Genomic DNA, 23,231 nt, shown 5'->3' with positions numbered 1-23,231 from the left:
GAGAGAGTGGTTCATTAATGATCCGAGGGAGGGGACAGGAAAGACAGGCCCTTCACAGGGGACCTCCCCAGAGAGCTGAGAGCGGGAGAAGCCCGGCAGTGGGGACACCACCCAGAGAAAGAAACCGAGCTGAGGCTCCACCCGTGCACCCTCCCCACCCAGCTGCCCAGCACGTCCACGAGCCACGCGCCAAGGACAGTTCTGGTTTCCATAGATAAATGTTTATTTTAATGAAGGATGTTCAGGAGTCCTGCTGTGTTCTTCACCAGACTTGTTTCAGAGCAGCTGCTCACCCAGGAGCTCCATGGCCACAGGGATGCCCAGGACAGGGAGGTCTGCTCACCCACTGCCATGCTCTGGGGTTCCGGGCAGTCCTTCGGATTCACCTGCTGCTCAGATTTTCTGCAGGAAAATGGGAGATCCACCCTTTCAAAGAGTGACCCGGACCCGGTTCCTGCCCAAAGCCTTTCTGAATGAATCTCCCAGTTCCCCACTGACTGGACATAGAACCTCTGCTCTTTCCTTCTCTAAGACTGTGCTAGTCCATTAATCATTAAAAGACAAAATGATGCCGGGCGCGGTGGCTCACTCCTGTAATCCCAGCACTTTGGGAGGCCGAGGTGGGCGGATCACGAGGTCAGGAGATCGAGACCATCCTGGCTAACACGGTGAAACCCCGTCTCTACTAAAAATACAAAAAACTAGCCGGGCGTGGTGGCAGCGCCTGTAGTCCCAGCTACTTGGGAGGCTGAGGCAGGAGAATGGCGTGAACCCGGGAGGTGGAGCTTGCAGTGAGCTGAGATCACGCCACTGTACTCCAGCCTGGGCGACAGAGCGAGACTCCGTCTCAAAAAAAAAAAAAAAAAAAAAAGACAAAATGAGGCTGGGGGCGGTGGCTCACGCCTGTAATCCCAGCACTTTGGGAGGCCAAGGCGGGAAGATCATGAGGTCAGGAGATCGAGACCATCCTAGCTCACACGGTGAAACCCTGTCTCTACTAAAAAATACAAAAACAAAATTAGATGGGCATGGTGGCGGGTGCCTGTAGTCCCAGCTACTCAGGAGGCTGAGGCAGGAGAATGGCGTGAACCCGGGAGGCAGAGCTTGCAGTGAACCAAGATCACGCCACTGCACTCCAGCCTGGGCAACAGAGCAAGACTCCATCTCAAAAAAAAAGGCAAAATGAGTGTCTTTTAATGACATTAAAAGACGTTGAGGCGGGTATGGTGGCTCATGCCTGTAATCCCAGCACTTTGGGAGGCTGAGGTACGAGGATCGCTTGAGCCCAGGAGTTTCAGACCAGCCTGGGCAATATACCAAGACCCCATCTCTTCAAAAGTTTTTAAAACCTAGCCAGGAATAGCGGTGCATGCCTGTAGTCCCAGTTACTTGGGAGGCTGAGGTGGGAGGATTGCTTTAGCCCAGGAGGTTGAGGCTGCAGTGAGCTATGACAGCACCACTGCACTCCAACCGGAGTGGCAGAGTGAGACCCCAACTCAAAAAATTAATTAAAAGACGAGAGGCTAGGTGCAGTGGCTCACACCTGTAATCCCAGCACTTTAGGAGGCCGAGGCGAGCTAATCATGTCAGTAGTTCGACACCAGCCTGGCCAACATGGTGAAACCCCGTCTCTACTAAAAATACAAAAATTAGCCAGGCGTGGAGGCGCATGCCTGTAATCCCAGCTACTCAGGAGGCTGAGGCAGGAGAATTGCTTGAACCCGGAAGGCAGAGGTTGCAGTGAGCCAAGATCACGCCACTGCACCCCAGCCTGGGCAACAGAGCAAGACTCCGTCTCAAAAAAAAAAAATTAAAAGACAAAATGTGGACACACACATGGCCCCAGCAAGCAAGAATGATTACTAACTTCATGGTGGAGTGCACATGCATACCATGTTCCACAAGCTCATCATCTACTCAAGTCAAGAGTATTCGGTTATCAGCCTCAGAAATTCAGAAGGAGCCTCACGTCCCAGGAGCCTCTGGTATCTCCGGGCCTTTCACTCCAAGGAGCCGCCTCAACTGGGCCTTCCCCAGCAGGATGTATGTGGCCCTGTCTGTGTGCTCGGTGGAGAGGGGCAGGTCCGGGCACTGTCTGGTGCTCGGTGTGAGACCACAGCCTTTCTGGAAAGGCTTTGTAATGTGCCGCTGGTGTGCAGGCTCCGTGTGTGGTAGGGGCTTCAAGAATATGCATTAAATGAACCCGAACCCAAGGACGCTTGCTCACCTGTGTCATCTGTGGGTCTCCTTCCACAGGAAGCACATCTGGGCGTAGTGAAGGCTCCCGGGGCTCAGGTCCAGAAAGAGCTGGAGGCTCCTGAGAGCAAGGGCCCCTGCTCGGGCTGTGAGCCCAGAACAATGCGAGCTTCGCACACCGCAGGTGTGTGTGTGTGGGAGCCTCTTCCTGAAGCCTTGGGGTCAGGGGCCGGGGCCCAGCAGGCTGGCTGCGTTTATTGTCCATTGTCTCAGGCCGGGACAGGAAGCACTTTCTGTTCCCAATTGCTCGGGTGGATTAATTTACAGTGGGGAGCTCAGAGTCGCCCGCAGCACCTGTTTTCCCCTCTGAGGAGCCAGCTTCCAGCTTGGAGGGTGTTTCAGGAGGGGTCCCCTCTGCAGAGACGCAGCCTCCTCCAGAGACCCTTGGCCACAGCTCCTGCCTGCTCCCTGCTGGGCCAGCTCCCTGCTGGCCAAGGCCCTGGCAGCCCTGCCTGCTTGCCTGGGTCACACTGCCCACCCGCGGGAAGCTGAGCCCTGTGGGGTGCACACTGTGCTGTCAGCGGTGAGCCATGGCAAGGCAGCCACAGTGTCTTCTCTGTGGTTGGGAATCCGCTCTCTGTTTCAGGTTCAAGGGCAGGTGATGTATGCTTGCTCTTTTCATTTGGTGAGGATCGTGAGTCCCATTTTACAGAAGAAGTCACTGAGGCTCAGCAAGGCTGGCTACACAGGTCGCGAATGAAGTAGTGGGATGCAAACCCAAGTCTGCTCCAGGTCCCAGAGCTCTCAACCTCCAATGTCTCAGAAGCCAGCAAAAGCATGTGACCGAGTGAGGTGTACAGAGGGGGAGCGGTGGGAGGTGGAGGAGAACCCTGGGGTGCAGGCAGAGGGGACCCTGTGCCATCTCCAGGGGCAGCGCTGCTCTACCCAGCCTGCTATTGCCTTGAAGTAAGGTGGGCCCTGCGTGGCCACATTTTTCCTTGTTAGTAACTCAGAAGATACATTTCTAGACACGGGGTAGGTCACAAAAGCCTGTCTGCAGGCAGCACATTGCTTTGCCTCTGCTCTGTGCCACCATCCAACACCAACAGTGAACACCTGCTGTATGCAGGTGCTGCCCGGGCACCTCCACCACCGGGACCCATCCTGTGTCTTTAGCCCCCCCGGGCAGCAGGCACTGTGCTTCCTGTGGACACACAGGGGACAGAGGCTCAAAAGAGCAGGCTCCTGGCCCTGGGCACCAGGCTGGTCTTGGCTTGCTCACTCCACCCCACCTCACTGCATCAGTTTTTCATCACTACTGATGCAGGAGGCCGAGGAAGAATTCTGGAGTCTGGTGGAGGATGGGGAAGCTGACCCTATTTCTGTAGGTGCCTCCTTCATTTTTGTAGGATGGCCCCAAGACAGCCACTGAGACTGCCCCCTCTGCACTAACCATTAGCCAGCACTACCAGGATTGGCCAGCTTGCTCTGTGCCATTTGTTTTATTTATTTGTTTGCTGGAGACAGGGTCTCACTCTGTCACCCAGACTGGAGTGCAGAGGTGCAATCATAGCTCACTGCAGCTTCCACCTCCTGGCCTCAAGTGATCCTCCCACCTCAGCCTCCTGAGCAGCTGGGGCTATAGGTGGGCGCCACCACATCTGGCTTGTTTTTTTTTATTTTTTGTAGAGACAGGGTCTCGCCATGTTCCCCAGGCTAGTCTTGAAATTCTGGCCTCAAGCCATCCTCCCGCCTCAGCCTCCCAAAGTGCTGGGATTACAGATGTGAGCCACTGTGCCTGGCCCTTGCCACTTGCGTACTCCACTAAAATAAGCTTGGCTACCTGACTTCAGTGGCTTAAGATAGCTGAGCTCTCACTCTCTCTACCCAGGCCCTTGCCCACCTGCCCTCTGCCTCAACAGCCACCTCTGCTAGGCTGCTTCCTCCTACTCAGGCAGGGTGGATGCTTCACTGTGTGGCCCCGGATCCAGGTTCCCCGCTGTCCCCCTGAGTGACAGGGCTGCCCTTTGTAGAGGGGGAGATTAGAGGAGGGCTGGAGGCTGCGCAGCCCTCCCTGGATGACAGGAGACATCAGCCCCGCACACACCGCAGGGCCCGGAGCAAGCGAGGAAAGCCTTGACAGGCCTGGAGGGGATCCAAGAGGGGAGCCAAGGAGGGGGCAAGCTCCTCACACACAAAGGCCGGGCCTGTCTTCACACCTGCGGGGATGAACAGAGCCCAAGGCCGGGAGAGGTGGGGGCCGCGGGGGGATGAATAATTCGCTCTGAAAGAAGCATGTCACAGGGAGATAGCTCTGCCAGACACTTCAAATAAAGGCAAGCAGCCGTGGTGACAGGGGACATTCTTTGCCACCGATGCACCGCTGGGACCTAAGAGCTGGGATGTCGTGAAAGAAAGGCGCCTTGAACCCTTCATAGTTATTTTTATTAAAAAAAAAGAGAGAGAGAGAGAGAGAGAGAATGCCATCACACAAGCAAGCATGGGCCTCGCAGCACGGAGAAAGGCCAGATAATGAATTCTGGCACCTTAATTTCACCGTTGTCAGAAAAAACGGTGCTTCCTAGGTACACCTGAAGAGCAGGTCTGCTCATTCTTCCTGCCTGGGCATCTCTGGCCACCCTGTTCCCCGGCCCGGGGCACCCCTACCCCACCACCCCTCCCTCCACGGACTCCTCCCCAGGGTTCCAGAGCCAACACTGAAGGCCTCTCCTGCCGTGAGGCCCACCCCAGCAAACACCTCTCCTCCCAGGCAACCTCACTCAGTCCTCAGGCAGTGACCTTACCTTTTGACATACTTCTCCCCACCACTCAGCCAGGCCCTCAGGAGTGGGCATCCCATCCCGTTCTGTCCCACACCCCTAAGTAAACTACAGTGTCCTGTACACAGCGGCCATGCACTACATGTCATTGATGAGAACAATCACAGTGGCTTCTTTTTTCTTGGAAAAATCAGACAATGAAGTTACAAATACTAGTATTCTCGTGGAAGAAATTATGCCCTCAGTGTCCACTCACAGAGGAATACCTACCCAGCATGGGGCCATCTGGAGCCACACAAAAGAATGAGGCCGATCTAGATACGTTCATGTGGGTGGACATCACGGACTTCAGTGGGGAAAGCTGCAGGATGGCGCGTACATATGCATATATACATATGTGGATATATATATATATATATATATATATGTTTGTATATAGCACAGGGAAAGGTCTGGAGGATTCTCCCAAAACCATGAAGAGTGGCTACCTCTGCATGAACTGTGGCTACTATGTCAGGATTTAGGGAGACAAGGGGAGGTGAGGGAACTGCACTTATTATACATACTTTGGTATTATTTTAACTTTTTACATTGAGTACATATTGCTTTTGTAATTGAAGAATATATATATATTCTTGGCTGGCTGTGGTGGATCACACCTCTAATCTCAGTGCTTTGGGAGGCTGAGCAAGAGGATTGCTTGACGCCAGGCACGGTGGCTTACGCCTGTAATTCCAACACTTTGGGAGGCCAAGGCAGGTGAATCACCTGAGGTCAGGAGTTTGAGATCAGCCTGGCCAACATGGTAAAATCCCGTCTCTACTAGAAATACAAAAATTAGCTGGGCATGGTGGCGGGTGCCTGTAATCCCAGCTACTCGAGAGTCTGAGGCAGGAGAATCACTTGAACCCAGGAGGTGGAGGTTGCAGTGAGCCGAGATCATGCCATTGGACTCCAGCCTGAGCAACAAGGGCAAAACTCCATCTCAAAAAAAAAAAAGAGGATTGCTTAAGCCCAGGAGTTTGAGGCTGCAGTGAGCTATGATGGCACCACTGCCCTCCAGCCTGAGCAACAGAGCAAGACTTTCTCTCTCTGCATATATATATATATATGTGTGTGTGTGTGTGTGTGTGTGTGTGTGTGTTGCATATATATACATATGAGAGAGAGAGTTGCATATATAGGTTTAGTTCTTGCTAAACCACATCAATTAAGAATTAAGAATACATGAATATATGTGTGTATATATGTATATGTTGTGTATATCTATTATATATCTACATCTCTAACTCGATAGATAGATAGATAGATAGATAGATAGATAGATAGATAGATGATAGATAGGCGTGGTTTAGCAAGAACTAAACCTTTTCCTAAGCTGGGACTCTGTGGCATGGCTTTGGTCCAGGAGGAGAGAAGCAGCATTGGTGAACCTAGCTCAAGTGCTCAAGGACAAGAGGGGAAGGTTCGGCCCAGGCCTCAGCTACTGTCCTCCTTTCCAAGGACAGCAAAAAGTCTGCCTGGATTCATCCAAGTTGGCTTCTGCTTGTGCCTCATTGGCCAGAACAGGGTCACATGACCAACCTAGCTGCAAGGGAGGCTGGGAAGCAAGCAGGTTGTCCTGCCAGACTTAGACCAGGAAGACTCTGACCCAAAGGACCTCCCACCTGCTTACATTTCCTCTTGTTTCGAGTCTACTGCCAGTTTTTGTTTTCTCTTAAAACAAGAGAACTCTCTCCAAAGGCAGGCCCCATTTCTGTTCATGGAAACTCTCTCCAGTTACACCCTGTGAACAAGTTTCTGTTGGCATTATTCAGCAATATTTCTGTATGTGTGTGTGTGTGTGGGCATGCATGCACATGCAAGTGTGTGCATATGTGTGGCTTAATTTCCTCTGGACACATCAAAATTCTGCATTTCATTGTCACTACCTGCCACTAGGAGGGGACAGGCTGCCTAAAAATGGAGCCAACAGGAAAGAATTCAGAAGGAAGCCCAGATCTGAGAAACATGGAGTCCTGCTGACCCAATGAGCCCCTAAGTCTGCCATACCTGCAACTACCCCTGACTTTCTTTTTTTTTTTTTTTTTTTTTGAGGCGGAGTTTCGCTCTGTCTCCCAGGCTGGAGTGCAGTGGCCGGATCTCAGCTCACTGCAAGCTCCGCCTCCTGGGTTTACGCCATTCTCCTGCCTCAGCCTCCCGAGTAGCTGGGACTACAGGCGCCCGCCACCTCGCCCGGCTAGTTTTTTTTGTATTTTTTAGTAGAGACGGGGTTTCACCATGTTAGCCAGGATGGTCTCCATCTCCTGACCTCGTGATCCGCCCGTCTCGGCCTCCCAAAGTGCTGGGATTACAGGCTTGAGCCACCGCGCCCGGCCTACCCCTGACTTTCTAAATGAAAGAACCAATAAATTATTTTTCCCTCCTTATGTCAGTTTGGGTTGAGTCAGTCTCTTAAAACCAAAAAGAAAGTCCTGAGTCCTACTACAGAAATTATCTTTGAGCTGAGTTTATTTAATATGTACCTTGAAACAGGGTAGTTTTATCCTGGTCAGCAGGTGTATGTGGTGGCTTCTGCATATATCTACATAAAACCCAGGTGTTCCTTGGGATCGCCCTGACCTTGGAAGCTCAATATTGGGCCATGCCACCGAGCCTTCATCCTGTCCAGGGTTCTCTCCAAGATTTCTCCTGGTGCCCTGGTGGCTGCTCTTCTGATCACCTGTGACTCCGTCTGGACCCACGTTCTTGCTCATCCACCGTGTCCTTCGTCTCTGCACCAACGTGAAGGTAGAACTGCACCACTTCTCCTTAATCCACCCTGTGCTCCCAAGATGGTTCACCTAAGACACCTGAGTGGATTTTACTGCTGATTTGGGGCACTTTAATGACAGCAGTGTAAACCTTCATCAAATAGGAACACCCTAACTCACAAGGATTTATAAAGTGTAAACCAGAAAGGATCCGGGTCAGGTCTCAATCAGTTTAGAAGTTTATTTTGCCAGGGTTAAGGATGTGTGCCAGGGAGACAAATCTGTGCCTTTTTCCAAAGATGATTTTGAGGGCTTCAATATTTAAAGAGGAAAAGCCGGCTGGAGGGGACAGAGGGAAGGTGTGGTCTCTTTACTGGGTCCAAATGTTGCAAGAGAAAAGAAGCAGTTAGGGGCATAGTCAATAACGAATTGGCCTGGTGCTCACTATAAGATAAGGTGAATGGAGAGGAGCTACCTGTGGAGATCTTCAACTTTTTATCTGTCACTATCTGCTTAGGAACAAAAGGAAAGGCAGCTTCTTGCATAACTCAGCTTTCAGCTTAATTTTTTTTCTTTTGGCGGAGAGAATTGGGATTCCAAGTTTTTATTTTCTTTTCACAAAAGTAATTAGGAGCCCAGCAATAACCCCATCACCAAGATTCCTTCGTGGCTCCCTTTTCCATGGCCTGGCGCCCCCTTCCTCCCTCGTCTCCCCCTCTCTTCAGCTCTCTGCCTTACCAAATCACAGCTTCTTTGTTTTTTACTATTTTTTTTTTAAAGACAGAGACTTACTCTGTTGCCCAGGCTGGAGTTCAGTGGCACGATCTCAGTTCACTGCAACCTCCGCCTCCCGGGCTCAAGCAATACTCCTGCTTCAGCGTCCTGAGCAGATGGGATTACAGGCGCGCACCACCACACCTGGCTAATTTTTGTGTTTTTTGTAGAGATGGGGTTTTGCCCTGTTGCCCAGGCTGGTCTTGAACTCCTGGGCTCAAGCGATCCGCCTGCCTCAGCCTCCCAAGCAGCTGGGATTACAAGTGTGAGCCACGGCGCCCTGCTATCAAATCACAGCTTATTTCTTCACGTGACAGCTCAGCTCTGTTTTCCCGTCTCCTTCCAAACCACAACTCATCCCCTTCCAGCATACTTCAGGAAGGTGGTTTCTTGAGTAATGGGGGTTCCCTGCCTAAGAGGAATCCTGGCTTTGGCCATCTGGGCTTTACTCATGTCTCCGGACTCTTGCTTTCTCTCTTAAGCACAGGGATTACTAGATGTGTGGGGCTCAGGTGTAAAGAACATGGTTTCTGAAACAGCAAATCAAACCAATGTGATTGTGCAGGAGAAATAGAAGCCTGTCGATCTGATCTGAAAGAACAGATATATTTACATACCAAGGCAGATTGCAGGTCAAAGTGTTATCAATTTGATGTTGATCAAATCTTGGGAATTTTCTGATGTGGTTTCTGGTGACACAAAGTGGCGGCAACATAGCCTGTGTGCGGGAGGTTTCTCACCTCCCCTAGGAAGAGCTGACATATTCAGAGCAACCCACAAGCAGCCTCCTCCACCAGCATGAATGGTGGCAAGCAGCCTGGCGGCACCGAGCCTTGAAGAAAGAGGCTGGGAGCGAGGACCATCTCAGAAAAAGGGGCTGACCTTCCTTGCCAGAGCTGTAGAGCTGTGGGGACATCCAGATGCCTTCCCGGGAAGGGGGATCTCCCCATCTCTGCATCCCATCCACACTCCCCACCTTAGCCACTCCGTGCCAAACCTCCAGCCCCTGCTGCAGTGCATGCTGGTGTTATTTCCTGACAAGGCAACAGCCTCCTCACATGGTTTTCCTGACTCCAGTCTCTCCCCAACCCATCCCCGCTTCAGATGGCAGCAATTTTTTTAAAGCACAAGTCTGATCCTGCTTAAAATTCATAAATGAGGCAAAGTCCACAGACGCTGAGACGGGATGCAAGGTCCTTGTTGGCCCACCCACTAACTGTTCTTGCTTCCTCTGCCTGGAAACGCCCACCTTGCAGGTTGCAGTGGCCTCCGCATCCCTGTGTCTCTCGCCTGGGCCATTTTGGAGCCGAAGTCACACCAACAAAGAGCGGCCTGAAAGAGGCCCCTGCAGAGTGGGTGCTTTTTGAATGTCATCCATTATTCAAGTTCTCCACCCTGGTTTCATCCTCCCCCAATCCAAGATCCTTTACCCCAACGTTGGCCCTGTCATTTTATTACTAGTCTCCATCCACCGGAAACGTGCCTTGGCACCTGCCTTCCATCACTTTCTGGCACCTCATCTCACGCTGGGCAGAGACCTTCCTGATTGCCCACCCTGGCCGCAACTTGCTGTCACCTGGGGACACTAGAAAGTGATTCTGATCTCCTCCGGCTGGGGAGGGGCATTTGGAAACTCTCTGAGGTGATTCCAGGGTGTAGACAGAGTGGTAACCCCTGGTGAGAGAACAGGGTGTGCTCGGGGCGTCACTAGCTGGTGGGACTCTTCAGGCCGCAGCATGCAGTTCAAAGTCTACACTTGCAGAAAAAACATCTGCCTGGACGGTTTCCTATTTATGGAGGACAGGGAGGTGGGGGTATTCACATCGATGGATGGAGTGCATGAGACCCTTGCTATATCCTTTTTCCCCACACTTCTTCCCCTCCACCCTTCCAGCCCTGTAGAATCATGGTGGGGAAGGGGTCAGCCTTGGAGGATGCCCTTGGAGAAAGGCCTAGGAGATGCCGTGTGTGACCCGAAAGAGGTCAGGGGAACATTTTACCAAAGACTTGCTTCATTGTTAAGTTTTTCTCTTAAAGGTGTTGATCTATGCAGTGTAAACGCTTGCAAGCTCCCATCATTGGTCACAAGGCTGTTTGTCTTGTCCTCATTGTGTATGGTTCTAGAAGGCTCTCTCCCCCTGGGGGGAAGAGCCCTTGGACAGAGATCACAGGGGTTCTTAGGGGGCACTCGGCTGGTAGTCTCCTTCCCTCTGCTGATGGGGCCTTCCTCCCAGGGGATCTCTGGGCCTTAATGCCGTGCCTCAGAGGCCTGGCCCAGAGCCCCTCGAAGAGCCAGGAGAGGAGAGCTGACCAAAGTGGAGTCAGGCTGAATTTTCCCTCTCAAGAGAAGCACATCCCAGTCACTGTCCCTTCAAAGGCCATGAGGCTGGCCAAGGACATAGCAGAGTGGCTCACGGCAGTACCCACCGGGGCAGAGCTCCAGCCTGCTGCTGTGCTGGGGCTGGGCATCTCTTCCCTGAGCGGTGGCTGCCCCCATGAGGGCAAAGACTGCGCTGGCTCTTCCTGTGCAGGAGAGAGTGGGCTGGGAGCGGGGACACCACGTGGAGGGAGTTCTGGTGGCAACGGGGCGCAGGGGAAGTTTCTGGGCACAAGGAAGCCTGGGGTGGGGGACTTAGGAGGGAAGCCCCAGCCAGGCTGCTGTGCAAAGGGGAGGCCCGTGGGGACCCTCTCCAGGGGTACAAGGGGGTCAAGGGAGAGGCCAAGTCAGTTATGTGGAAAGTTTCTTATTTTTGTTGTTTGCTGTTCATTTTTTCTTTTTTTTTTAACCTTCTTTAGAAAAAACATCAAACTTTTATAAAAGTAAACAGAATAATATACTGACCCCATATACCAGGTTCCCCTGGGTTCAACAATTACGGGCACGAGGCAGGGTCACTTCATCTATTACTGCTGCACATTTGCCGCCCCCATATCATTCTACAGCAAACTGCATATATCATAACATTTCATTTGTAAGTTTTTTGGATGTTTATCTAAAAGAAAAAAGACACTTTTTAAACATAACCATAATACCATTATGACACCTTAGAAAATTAGTGCTATCTCCTTGACAGTCTCAGAAATCTGGTGTAATGGGTTAAATTGTGTCCCCCACACTCCCCACCCCCCACCCCCCACCAGAAAGCGATGCTGCAGTCCCACCCCCCGGACCTCAGAATGTGACCTTATTTGGAGAAAGGGTCTGTACAGAGGTAATCAAGTTTAAATGAGGTCATTAGGGTGGGCCCTGATGCAATATGATTAATGTCCTTATCAAAAAGAGAAATTTAGACAGAAACAGACACGCACAGAGGGAAGACTAGCAAAGTGACATGAGAAGCGATGCTGCCACATGCTAGGGGACGTCTGCGGCCACCAGAAGCTGGGGAGGCAAGGAGGGACCTTCCCAAGCGTCTTCTGAGGAAGTGTGGCCCTGCCAACAGCTGATATCTAACTTCTGGCCCCCAGAACAGGGAGAAAATAAATTTTTGTTATTCCAAGCCACGCAGTTCATGGTACCTTGCCCTAGCTAACTAACCTGGTCAGTATTCAAATTTCCAATTATCTCACTTTTTTTGGTCACTTTTTGTGTCACTTTTTTTGGAATCATGATTCAAACAAGGACCCCCACTGCAACTGGTTAAAGTATCTTAAGACTGTTTTAATCTCCTTCCTTTCTTTCCTTCATTCTTTTTTTTTTTTTTTTGAGACAAAGTCTCACTCTGTCATCCAGGCTGGAGTGCAATGATGTGACCTCGGCTCACTGCAACCTCCACCTCCCAGGTTCAAGTGATTCTCATGCCTCAGGCTCCCCAGTAGCTTAGATAACAGGCACGGTTTTGCAATGTTGCCTAGGCTGGTCGTGAACTACTTACTGAGCTCAAGTGATCTGCCTGTCTCAGCCTCACAAGTGATGGGATGACAGGCATGAGCCACTGTGCCCAGTCTCCTTCCTTTCTTTCAATGTATTTGTTGAAGAAAACCATGTTGTTCATCCCCTAGAGTTTATCCTGGTGTGGTTTTGCCATTTGCACCATGATGGCATCATCTAACAACTCATGATTCAGGGCGAGTAGGTCTGTGGGCCAGCAGCATGGTCTCCCCAGGGAGCCTGCCAGCAATGCAGAATGTCTCAAGCCCCACCCAGACCTGCTGGACCAGACTCTTCACCCGGCAAGCCCACCAGGGACTCATACCCACACGGAAATCTGAGAGTAACAGGGCCCCACATTCCTTCTCCTTCGTATTTCCTGAAATCGGTAGTTAGATCTATAGATGCTTGATTAGAGTCAGATCTGATTTTTTTTGTGGCAAGATTCTGTCTAGGTGGCAATCATTCTTTCATCGGAAGGCATATCATGGCTGCCTGTCTCTCTTTTTATAATATTAGCAGCAATTGGCTGGACGCCGTGGCTCACACCTGTAATCGCAGCACTTTGGGAGGCCGAGGCAGGTGGATCACCTGAGGTCAGGAGTTCAAGAGCAGCCTAGCCAGCATGGCGAAACCCCAGGTCTACTAAAAATACAAAAAATTAACTGGGTATGGTGGTGCATGCCTGTAATCTCAGCTACTCAGGAGGCCAAGGCAGGGAGAATCATTTGAACCTGGGAGGCAGAAATTGCAGTGAGCCGAGATTACACCACTGCACTTTAGCCTGGGCAAAAGAGAGAGAATCCATCTCAAAAAAAAAAAAAAAAAAAAGAATTACCTGAGACTGGGTAGTTTATTAAGAAAAGGGTTTTGCCGGGCATGGTGGCTCACACCTGTAATCTCAGCACTTTGGGAGGCTGAGCCAGGTGGATCACCTGAAGTCAGGAGTTCGAGACCAGCCTGGCCAACATGGTGAAACCTTGTCTCTACTAAAAATACAAAAACCAGCCCGGCATGGTGGCGGGTGCCTATAATCCCAGCTACTTGGGAGGCTGAGGCAGGAGAATCGCTTGAACCTGGAAGGTGGAGGTTGCAGTGAGCCAAGATCTCACCACTGCACTCCAGCCTGGGCGACAGAGTAAAACTCCGTCTCAAAAAAATAATAATAATAAAAGAAAAGAAAAGAAAATGTATTCAACAAATACATTGAAAGAAAAGAAAAGGGTTTTTAACTGGCTCACAATTCTATACAAGAAGCATGGTGCCAACATCTGCTTGGCTTCTGGGGAGGCCTCAGGATCCTTCCAGTCATAGTGGAAGGAGAAGGAAAGCAGGCAAGAGAGAGAGCAAGAGCGAGAGCGAGAGAGAGAGAAAGAGAGAGAATGGGGGAGGAGGTACTACACACTTTTAAACAACCAGATCATGTATAAACTCAGGGGAAGAGCTCACTTATTACGAAGAGGATGGCCCAAGCCATTCATGAGGGATCCAGCCTCATGATTCAGACACCTCCCTCCAGGCCCCCCCTCCAACACTGGGAATTACATTGCAACATGAGATTTGGGCAGGGACAGACATCCAACCTATATCACCTGGATACTGTCCTTGCTTTCTAGTACTACTAGATGTCCTCATCTTGTTCCTCTTCTGCCCCAGACCTGGAGTCAGCCATTTCTCTGCCAACCCTGGTTTCTTTCAGTGGGGAATGGTGTTTAGAGAACATAATCAAAACATAAGGGTGCTTACCTTTGGCCTTGTTTTCAGGCCTCTCATTGAACAGCCAGGAAAAAATACGCATAATGTCTTAACACAAAATACACAAGTTCAGCCAGGCACAGTGGCTCACACCTGTAATCCCAGCACTTTGGGAGTCTGAGGTGGGTAGACCACCTGAGGTCAGGAATTCGAGACCAGCCTGGCCAACATGGCAAAACCCCGTCTCTGCTAAAAATACAAAAATTAGCCAGGTGTGGTGGCACACGCTTGTAGTCCCAGCTACTTGGGAGGCTGAGACAGGAGAACTGCTTGAACCCAGGAGGCAGAGGCCGCAGTGAGCCGAGATTGTGCCACTGCATTCCAGCCTGGGTGACAGAGTGAGACTGTCAAAAAAACACAAAAAAATCACATTCACTACCCTGGGATTTTTAATTTAACCTTTTGCATCTCACATGGTGTATCCCCTTTCTCTCATGCCACAAACCTAGGTTCACAATGACATCAGGAGTGCTCGAGTTGCAATAGCCCAGATCTGCTCATTTGTCTTCCCCGGCTTGGTGAGCTCAGACCTGTGAGCTGTCGTAGGGTGTGACAGAGAAGCTGCACGAAAGAAACTCCAGGGCTTCCTGGAGTGCCTGAGGAGGAAGCTCTGCACACTGGCTGCGGCTCTGCCGGGGGCCTCAGGGCCAACAGAGCCAGCTGAGTTGAGATGAAGCAACGTGAAGTGTCACCAAGGGGAACAACAGGAGGAGTCCCACCTTGGGATTGAGTAGGAGACCATGTGAGGGGTGAAGAAGGGCCTGGAGGGTAAAGAAGGGCCTGAGGGGTGAGACATCTCTGGCCTGTGAAAGGGATTAAGGGTGGGGCTCTTCACATTGGAGAGGGGCCATAACTACTTCCATTTGTGGGGCCACCAGAATATTAAAAATAAAAAAAAATAAAAAAATAAAAATTTTTGAGACAAAGTTTTGCTCTTGTCACCCACGCTGGGGTGCAATGGCGCAATCTCGACTCAAACTGCAACCTCCACCTCCAGGGTTCAAGTGATTCTCCTGCCTCAGCCTCCCAAGTAGCTGTGACTACAGGTGCCTGCCACCGCATCCAGTTAATTTTTGTATTTTTAGTAGAGATGCGGTTTCGCCAGGTTGGCCAGGCTGGTCTCAAACTCCTAACCTCAGGTGATCTGCCCGCCTCGGCCTCCCAAAGTACTGGGATTACAGGCTTGAGCCACCATGCCCAGCAGAATATTTAAAAATTTTTTAAATCCCAAATTACAGGAGGTTTTAAGTGTTTCTGTTTAACACCTTAAAGCTGTTATAAGAAAAAAAAATACTGCAATGTAGTTATACTCACCCAGATCATTAGAAGATCTATAAACATGTGCATATATTAATCTGGAGTCACTGTAAGGAGTGAGAACAGTAGTGAAGCATGAATTTACACTGAATAAGAAATGTCCTCTTCTTTCAGCTCTGTTAGTGAATCTCTTTGTATGTTCAAAATACAACCTTTTGTTTCTTTTGTTTCATTTTCATTTTCAGTTTTTAAAATAAACTTTATTTTTTAGAGCAGTTTTATTTTCGTAGTAAAATGGAGCAGAAAGTACAGAGTTCCTGTGTGCCCCCTGCCCCACACATGCCCAGCCTCCCCACACACACACTATCACCATCCCCACCGGCGTGGTACATTTAGCGCAATCAGTGAACCTGCCTGGACCCATCATCACCATCCAGTGTCCCTCATTCCCATGAGGGCTCACTCTTGGTATTGTGCATTCTATGGGGTTGGGCAAATGTATAATGGCACATAACCACCATTGTTAGAATCACATAGAATGTTATCACTGCCCTAAAAATTCCCCCATGTTCTGACTATTCATCCATTATCCCCACCATCCCCTTCTAGCCCCTGGCAGCCACTAATCCTTTTCCTGTCTCCATAGTTTTGCCTTTTCCAGAATGTCACAGAATAGGAATCATCTAGTATGTAACCTTTTCAGATTCACTTAGTAACAGGCATTCTTCCTCTACGACTTGTCATGGTTGAGAGAGCTCATTTCTCTTTAGCACTGAATGATATTTCATTGTCTGGATGACCTCCAGTTTATCCATTCACCTACTGAAGGACATTTTAGTTGCTTTCAAGTTTTGGCATTATGAATAAAACTGCTCTAAACATATGTGTGCAGGTTTCTGTGTGAACATAAATTTTCAATTCATTTGGGTAAATACCAAAGAGTGGGATTGCCGGATTGTATGGTAAGGGTATGTTTAGTTTTGTAAGAAACTGCCAAACTGTCTTCTGAAGTGGCTGTGCCATTTTGCATTCCCACAGCAATGAATGAGAGTTCCTGTTGCTCCACATCCTTGCCAGCATTTGGTGTTGTCAATGTTCTGGATTTGGGCCATTCTTGTAGGTGTGTGGTAGTATTTAATTGTTGTCTTAATTTGCATTTCCCTGATGGTATATGATGTTGAACATGTTTTTACATGCACTTAGCCATCATCTGTGTATCTTCTTTGTTGATGTGTCTGTTCAGATCTTTTGCCCATTTTTAAATTTGGATATTTGGGGATTTTTTCTTTTCTTTTCTTTTTTTCTTTTTGAGACAGTGTCTCACTCTGTCACTCAGGCTAGAGTGCAGCAGTATACTTATGGCTCACTGCAGCCTCAATCTCTCAGGCTCAAGCAATCCTCTCACCTCAGCCTCCTGAGTAGCTGGAACTACAGGTGTGCACTACTATGCCAGTTAATTCCTGTATTTTCTGTAGAGACAAGTTCTCACCATGTTGCCTAGGCTGGTCTTGAACTCATGGCTCAAGCATTCCTCCCATCTCGGCCTCCCAAAGTGCTGGGATTACAGGTGTGAGCTACAGCACCTACCTGTTTTCTTATTGTTGTCTTAAGCATTCTTTTATATTTTGGATAACAGTTCTTTATCAGCTATGTCTTTTGCAAATATTTCCTCTCATTCTGCGGCCCATGTTTTCATTCTCTTGATATCCCCCTCTTTCAAGGAGGATGTTGAAGGCTTGAGTTGAGACTCACCACATGCAATATGGATCAGGCCTCCACTGTCCTGTGCCCCAAGGAGAGAGACGGGGCCTGTGAAGGAAAGAGGCGGACCTCCTCAGGAGGGAGGCCAGGCCAGAACCTGTGTGGAGGCTCCTCCCTCTGCGGAGAAGTTGCGGAGGGGAAAGTCCGGCCCCCTGAGGAAAAAAGTGTGAGGAAGGGGCGTTTAGGGGTGTAGGAAGCTGAGGCTGTTGCAGAAAGCTTGTCTGGGAAAAGGAGCCCCGTTAGGAAGAGGAGGCCATGTGAAGCCATTGTCCCCGAGGCAGGGGTGACACTGCTGGCAAGTCCTGTGGGCCCAAGCCCCGAGGACCTTCCTTTGCCAGGACAGGCAGATGCTAGAGCCAGCCTGGCCTAGGGTGCAGAGGCGACAGCGCTCCATGCGGTCACTAGGGGTCCCTCTTGAGCTGCTCCTACAGCCCAGCCCTCAAAGGAACACTAAGTGGGACATGCCGTTGTTCCTGACACTTGGGACAGTCAGGCCCTAAGAGGGCCAGTGGTCAAATGGGAATGTCGGGTTTCACTGTGCTCACCTGTGCCACACATGCTGGAAAATCAAGACCTTTCAAATCTACAATCCAACTTTAAGCCATTCCTCGGGCCCAGCCTGTGGAAGTCACATTCCAGAGAGAACCTTCACTTAAACATTTCATGACTTGGCCAGGCACAGTGGCTCACGCCTGTAAACCCAGCACTTTGGGAGGCCAAGGCGGGTGGATCACGAGGGCAGGAGTTCAAGACCAGCCTGGCCAACATGGTGAAAGCCCATCTCCACTAAAACTACAAAAATTAGCCAGGAGTGGTGGCAGGTGCCTGTAATCCCAGCTACTCGGGGAGGCTGAGGCAGGCGAATCACTTGAACCCAGGTGACAGAGGTTGCAGTGAGCTGAGATAGCGCCACTGCACTCCAGCCTGGGCGACAGAGTGAGACTCCATCTCAAAAAATAAAAAAATTCCTGACTTGACAAAAGAAGTCGTTTTAAGGATACATCCATGAGATTGTTTGCATTTGATTTCCCTTTTCAAACCCCACACACCAAAAATAATCAAGGAGGTAAACATAAAATCAGGCAGGAGCCCAACCTACAAATGTCTCTTTCGGCCTGAGATGTTGCCAATTTCACAAAAATTTGTCAACTGTCAAAGCAGAACTGCAGTTCTGGAAGAACAGGAGCTGTCACTGTGCCCTGACTGTAAGATCGCAGTGAAAACCTTAGCCAGACTTCTCAGCTCCCCGTCTATCTACAAATAAACCAAATAAGGAACCTAAGCTTTAACTGTCCTGGCTCAAGACCACCTTTTTAGCTCATTAAAGCCAAGAGATTCTCACTGGAGGTCCAACTGGGCACCATTGGTCAGGTGGAGGGGTGTAGGGAGAAGAGAAGAGGAAAAAGTGAGGGCAGAGATCAATGTTGAACAGCATTCTGAGTCACCAACCTGCAAATGTCACAAGGAGGCCTGTGGCGCCACGGGAAGGAAGCACGCTGACACACACATGCACGGGGTCTGCCCCGTGACAACCCGGCAAGGGCTCCTTCTGTCTTAAGGACTCCTGACCTCGAGGTGGACACAGGTGCTCCTAAGAGCACCCAGAAGCCCCTGATCCCAAATACTTCGTCCGTGTCTGGAATTCCACCATGAAAGAGTCTGTCTCCTGGAGCACACACAATTAAAAAAAAAAAAAAAAAAAAAAACTGGAATCAGCCCAAATGTGCATAAATGAGGGACTGCTTAAATAATCTATGATACACACTTACAATGGAACATACACAGCTGTGAAAAAAAAAAGAAAAAGACGGAGGAAGCTGGGCATGGTGGCTCATGCCTGTAATCCCAGCACTTTGGGAGGCTGAGACAGGTGGATTACTTGAGGTCAGGAGTTCGAGACCAGCCTGGCAGCCACGGTAAAACCCCATCTCTACTAAAAATACAAAAATTAACCAGTGCAGTGGCGCACGCCATAGTCCCAGCTACTCAGGAGGCTGAGGCAGGAGAATCGCTTGAACCTGGGAGGAGGTTTCAACAAGCCGAGATTGCCCTACTGCACTCCATCCTAGGCGACAGAGCGAGACTCCGTCTCAAAAAAAATTAAATTAAAAAGAGGGAAGAAACTCTTACCAATGGGTCTCCAAGAAACACTGTTCCATGAAAATAAATCAAGGTGCAGAACCCTGGGCATGAGAAGGAAGGGGAGGATGTATCTACATATCTGCTTGTGTATACAAAACCTCTCTCTGTAAGAATCCACGAGGAACTGACTATGCTTTTCTCTACAGAACATAACTGGGGGCGGGGTCAGGCCATGGGATGAGGCGGCTTGCATTACATGCTCTTTTGTGCCTTGTGAATATTAAATCCCGTGAATTTAACATAAATCTTTTAACATAGATTTAAATTTTAAAAGGAAAGGGATGAAAAAGATCTCTACTTAGAGACATGGAAAGATGTACAGGATCTGTGATTCAACGAAAAGTGAGTTGAATAACAGTGTGTCTAGTACACTTCGATGTGTTTAAAAAAACACAGAAAGAGATAATAGGATATTCACATATATACTTGTAAATATATAGAAAAAGACTTGAAGATTACACTAAGAAACAGAGGACCCTGCTGGGGAAGATGGAAAAATACAGATCTTTTACTTTTTTAACCTCTTCTGTCATATTTCATTTTTTTTAAGAAGCATGTATTACTGTTCTAATAATAGTAATACAGAAATGGTGCAGTTAAAAGGAAAGACCTGGTGGCTGTCACATGGTCCTGAGATGATACTGGCTCTTGCTGCCCCAGCCATCCCTGATAGACAGCACAATGGTGGGCAAACTAACCCTCAATGGGGCAGCTGTGCCAACCTCCAGGGCTGCCATAAATCTCATATAAAGAGGTTGGTGTGAGCAGCTCCAGCATGGAGCCCAGCACTGAGGTCTCATGGGCAAGGGTAACAGGAGGGAGGCTGTGGTGTGGGAAGTGCTCGTAATCTCACTGCAGTGGGATATGCACAGCGGCACAGACGATAGAATTGCAGAGAACTAAATACACAGCACATACACACGCACACACGGGTGCACCATGGGTGTGCAGACACAGCTAGTGAAACCTGCAGAAGATAGGAGGATTGCATTAATGTCAATATCCTGGCTGTGTGTTGCACTGCAGTTTTATGAGATGTTACTGTCAGGGGAAACTGGGTGAAGGGTACATGGGATTTCTCAGTATTATTTCTTACAACTGCATGTGAATCTACAACCATCTCAATCAAGATTTCAGTTTTTAAAAATATAGAAGCAACTTGCAGCCTCATGAACTTTGCCACGATCAGATGAGGCGTTTCAAGAGTTGAGGCCACAGCAGAGACGGGGGAAAGGAGATGAGCCCCTGCAAGAGGGTGAGGGAGACTCAGGATCCACATGTGTCCTTGGGTGCTGCTTCCTGGGTCCCCCAAAGGGAACCAGCACAGGGCCCTCCCTGCAGCGCACGGGGAGTTGGGCCTGAGAAGGAAGACTTCATCCGGGGAGGCGAGTCCCATGGAACAGGAGCACACAGGAGAAGCGCACTGGCCAAGGAGGTCTCTCTCCACCCCCGTGAAGTGCGGCAGAAATATCAGGGTCTCCCATTTGTGAGGCAGGCCTGGCTCAAAGCCCAGCATGCCTTTGGGCAGGGGGCCTTGGCTCCAAGTCTCTGACTCGGCCTCTGCCACCTCCAGGCAGGCCTCTGCAACCCCCCTGTGCCTGTTTCCTCTTTGTAACCTAGGGTCGAGAACTCCCAGGATGAGTGTGAAGATTAAATGAGATAATATAGATGAAAGGGCCTTGCACACAGCAAGTTACTTGCTATTATAGTATTATTATCCATCCATTTGGTTACAGGACACATCTCCCCTCCACTGTCGCCTATGGGCACAGACCGATATTCCAGTGGAGGGAAGATTAAATGGTCATAGTAACATTTACATAGCAGGGCACAGCTTCAAGTGCTGGGCTTAACTGATTCTCACAACAACTGTGCGGTTACTGGGGTGATCCCCACTTTCAGGTGAGGAAAATGAAGCACAGAGAGATCAAGTCACTGACATGGTTTAAACTTCCCAGCCGGGCGTGGTGGCTCATGCCTGTAATCCCAGCACTTTGGGAGAGCGAGGTGGGCGGATCACAAGGTCAGGAGTTCGAAACCAGACTAGCCAATATGGTGAAACTCCATCTCTACCAAAAATTAGCTGGGCGTGGTCACGAGCGCCTGTAGTCCCAGCTTCTCAGGAGGCTGAGGCAGGAGAATTGCTTGAACCCGGGAGGCAGAGGTTGCAGTGAGCCAAGATCGTGCCATTGCACTCCAGCCTGGGTGACAGAGTGAGACTCCATCTCAAAAAAAAAAAAAAAACTTTCCACATAGCCCCAGTCAGCAGGCACAAGCAGCAGCCACCTTCCTGCGTGGAACACATGTGCACCAGTTCGCCCAAGTCCCCACCACTTCCTATTGCCACCTGACATGGAAGCTGAGATACTGTTTTCCTTCTTAAAGGCCCTTACGCTGTTGCTCTTCATGTGGTGGAGGCACCGTTTCTTGTTCCAAATTCACACTGTCTGGTTTAAGGAGATTAATGTGAACACACAGGCCAGGGCGGCGCCTTTCATGAAGACGCAAACAGGCCTGGCATTCCTGAGTTGTGCAGTGTGGCAGCTTGATCTGGTGCCAGGTTTGCACTTCTGGGGCCTTAGCGGGACCACTGGGAAGGCGGAGGCCAGTGTCAACATGATGTGGTGGATGACAGCCCTCTGACCGTGCACACTCACCTCAATTCCTTTTTTTTAAGAGTTATTTATCTGTGCCCAGGAGTGCCCTCTCCTCTTTCAAAAATCAGAAAAGCTGCCCGGGTGCTGTGGCTCACACCTGTAACTCCAGTACTTTAGGAGGCCGAGGCGGGAGGATCACTTGAGGTCAGGAGTTGGAGACCAGCCTGGTCAACATGGAGACACCTCTTCTTTACTAAAAAATATAAAAATTAGCCAGGCATGGTGACCTGTCCCTGAAACCCCAGCTACTCGGGAGGCTGAGGCAGGAGAATCGCTTGAACCTGGGAGGTGGAGTTTGCAGTGAGCCAAGATTGCACCACTGCACTCCAACCTGGGCCACAGAGTGAGACTCTGTCTAAACAAAAAATCAATTCAGAAAAGCTGAAATATTTGGTCCCCAAGTCACAGAAGACGAAAAGAAAAACAGAAAAGAAAAGCTGGGCCGGGCACAGTGGCTCATGCCTGTAATCCCAAAATTTTGGGAGGCCGAGGTGGGCAGATACCTTGAGCCCAGGTGTTCGAGAACAGCCTGGCCAGCATAGCAAAACACTGTCTCTACAAAAAATACAAAAATTAGCCAGTGTGCTGGTGTGTACCTGTGGTCCCAGCTACTTGGAAGGCTGAGGTGGGAGGATTGCTTGAGCCTGGGAGGCGGAGGTTGCAGTGAGCCAAGATTGTGCCACTGCACTCCAGCCTGGGTGACAGATATCTTATCTAAAAAGAAAATAAGGCCGGGCACAGTAGCTCATGTCTGGAATCCCGAGGTGGGAAGATCATCTGAGATCGGGAGTTCGAGACCAGCCTGGCCAACAAGGTGAAACCCCATCTCTACTAAAAATACAAAAATTAGCCAGCCATGGTGGCAGGTGCCTGTAACCCCAGCTACTCAGGAGGCTGAGGCAGGAGAAACGCTTGAGTCCAGGAGGCAGAGATTGCAGTGAGCCAAGATCGCACCACTGCACTCCAGCCTGGGTGACAGAGTGAAACTCTATCAAGAAAGAGAGAGAGAGAGAGAGACAAAGAGAAAGAAAGAGAGAGACAGAGAAAGAGAGAGAGGGAAAGAGAGAAAGAGAGAAAGAGAGAGAGAGAGAGAGAGAGAGAGAGAGAGAGAGAGAAAGAAAGAAAGGAAAGGAAGGGAAGGGAAAGGAAAGGAAAGGAAAGGAAAGGAAAGGAAAGGAAAGGAAAGGAAAGGAAAGGAAAGGAAAGGAAAGGAAAGGAGAAAAGAAAGAGAAAGCTGAAGTCTAACACCTAATCCCTACATATAAGTGGCTTCACTGAGATGGCA

The 23,231-nt window shown here is 49.7% G+C and overlaps 2 long non-coding RNA genes across 2 annotated transcripts in view; both read right to left on the bottom strand.

Annotated features, from left to right (window-relative positions):
• The window catches only part of LOC144339354 (uncharacterized), a 204,903-nt gene extending 182,157 nt beyond the window's left edge, over nucleotides 1-22,746 (bottom strand). Inside the window, exon 1 of the long non-coding RNA XR_013414328.1 lies at nucleotides 22,450-22,746. This is a non-coding gene — a long non-coding RNA (uncharacterized LOC144339354). The remainder of the gene's footprint in view (nucleotides 1-22,449) is intronic.
• Nucleotides 206-2,365, bottom strand: LOC114676156 (uncharacterized). Its single transcript, XR_003727006.2, has 2 exons — nucleotides 2,228-2,365; nucleotides 206-402 (listed from the first exon to the last, which is right to left on the bottom strand). It is a non-coding gene; the product is annotated as an uncharacterized LOC114676156 (long non-coding RNA).
• Nucleotides 22,747-23,231: the final 485 nt, after the last annotated feature.

This window comes from Macaca mulatta, chromosome 2 (genome assembly GCF_049350105.2).
Source record: "Macaca mulatta isolate MMU2019108-1 chromosome 2, T2T-MMU8v2.0, whole genome shotgun sequence".
In the NCBI taxonomy this organism is placed as follows: Eukaryota; Metazoa; Chordata; class Mammalia; order Primates; family Cercopithecidae; genus Macaca; species Macaca mulatta.
This window is presented reverse-complemented; position numbering and strand designations above follow the sequence as displayed.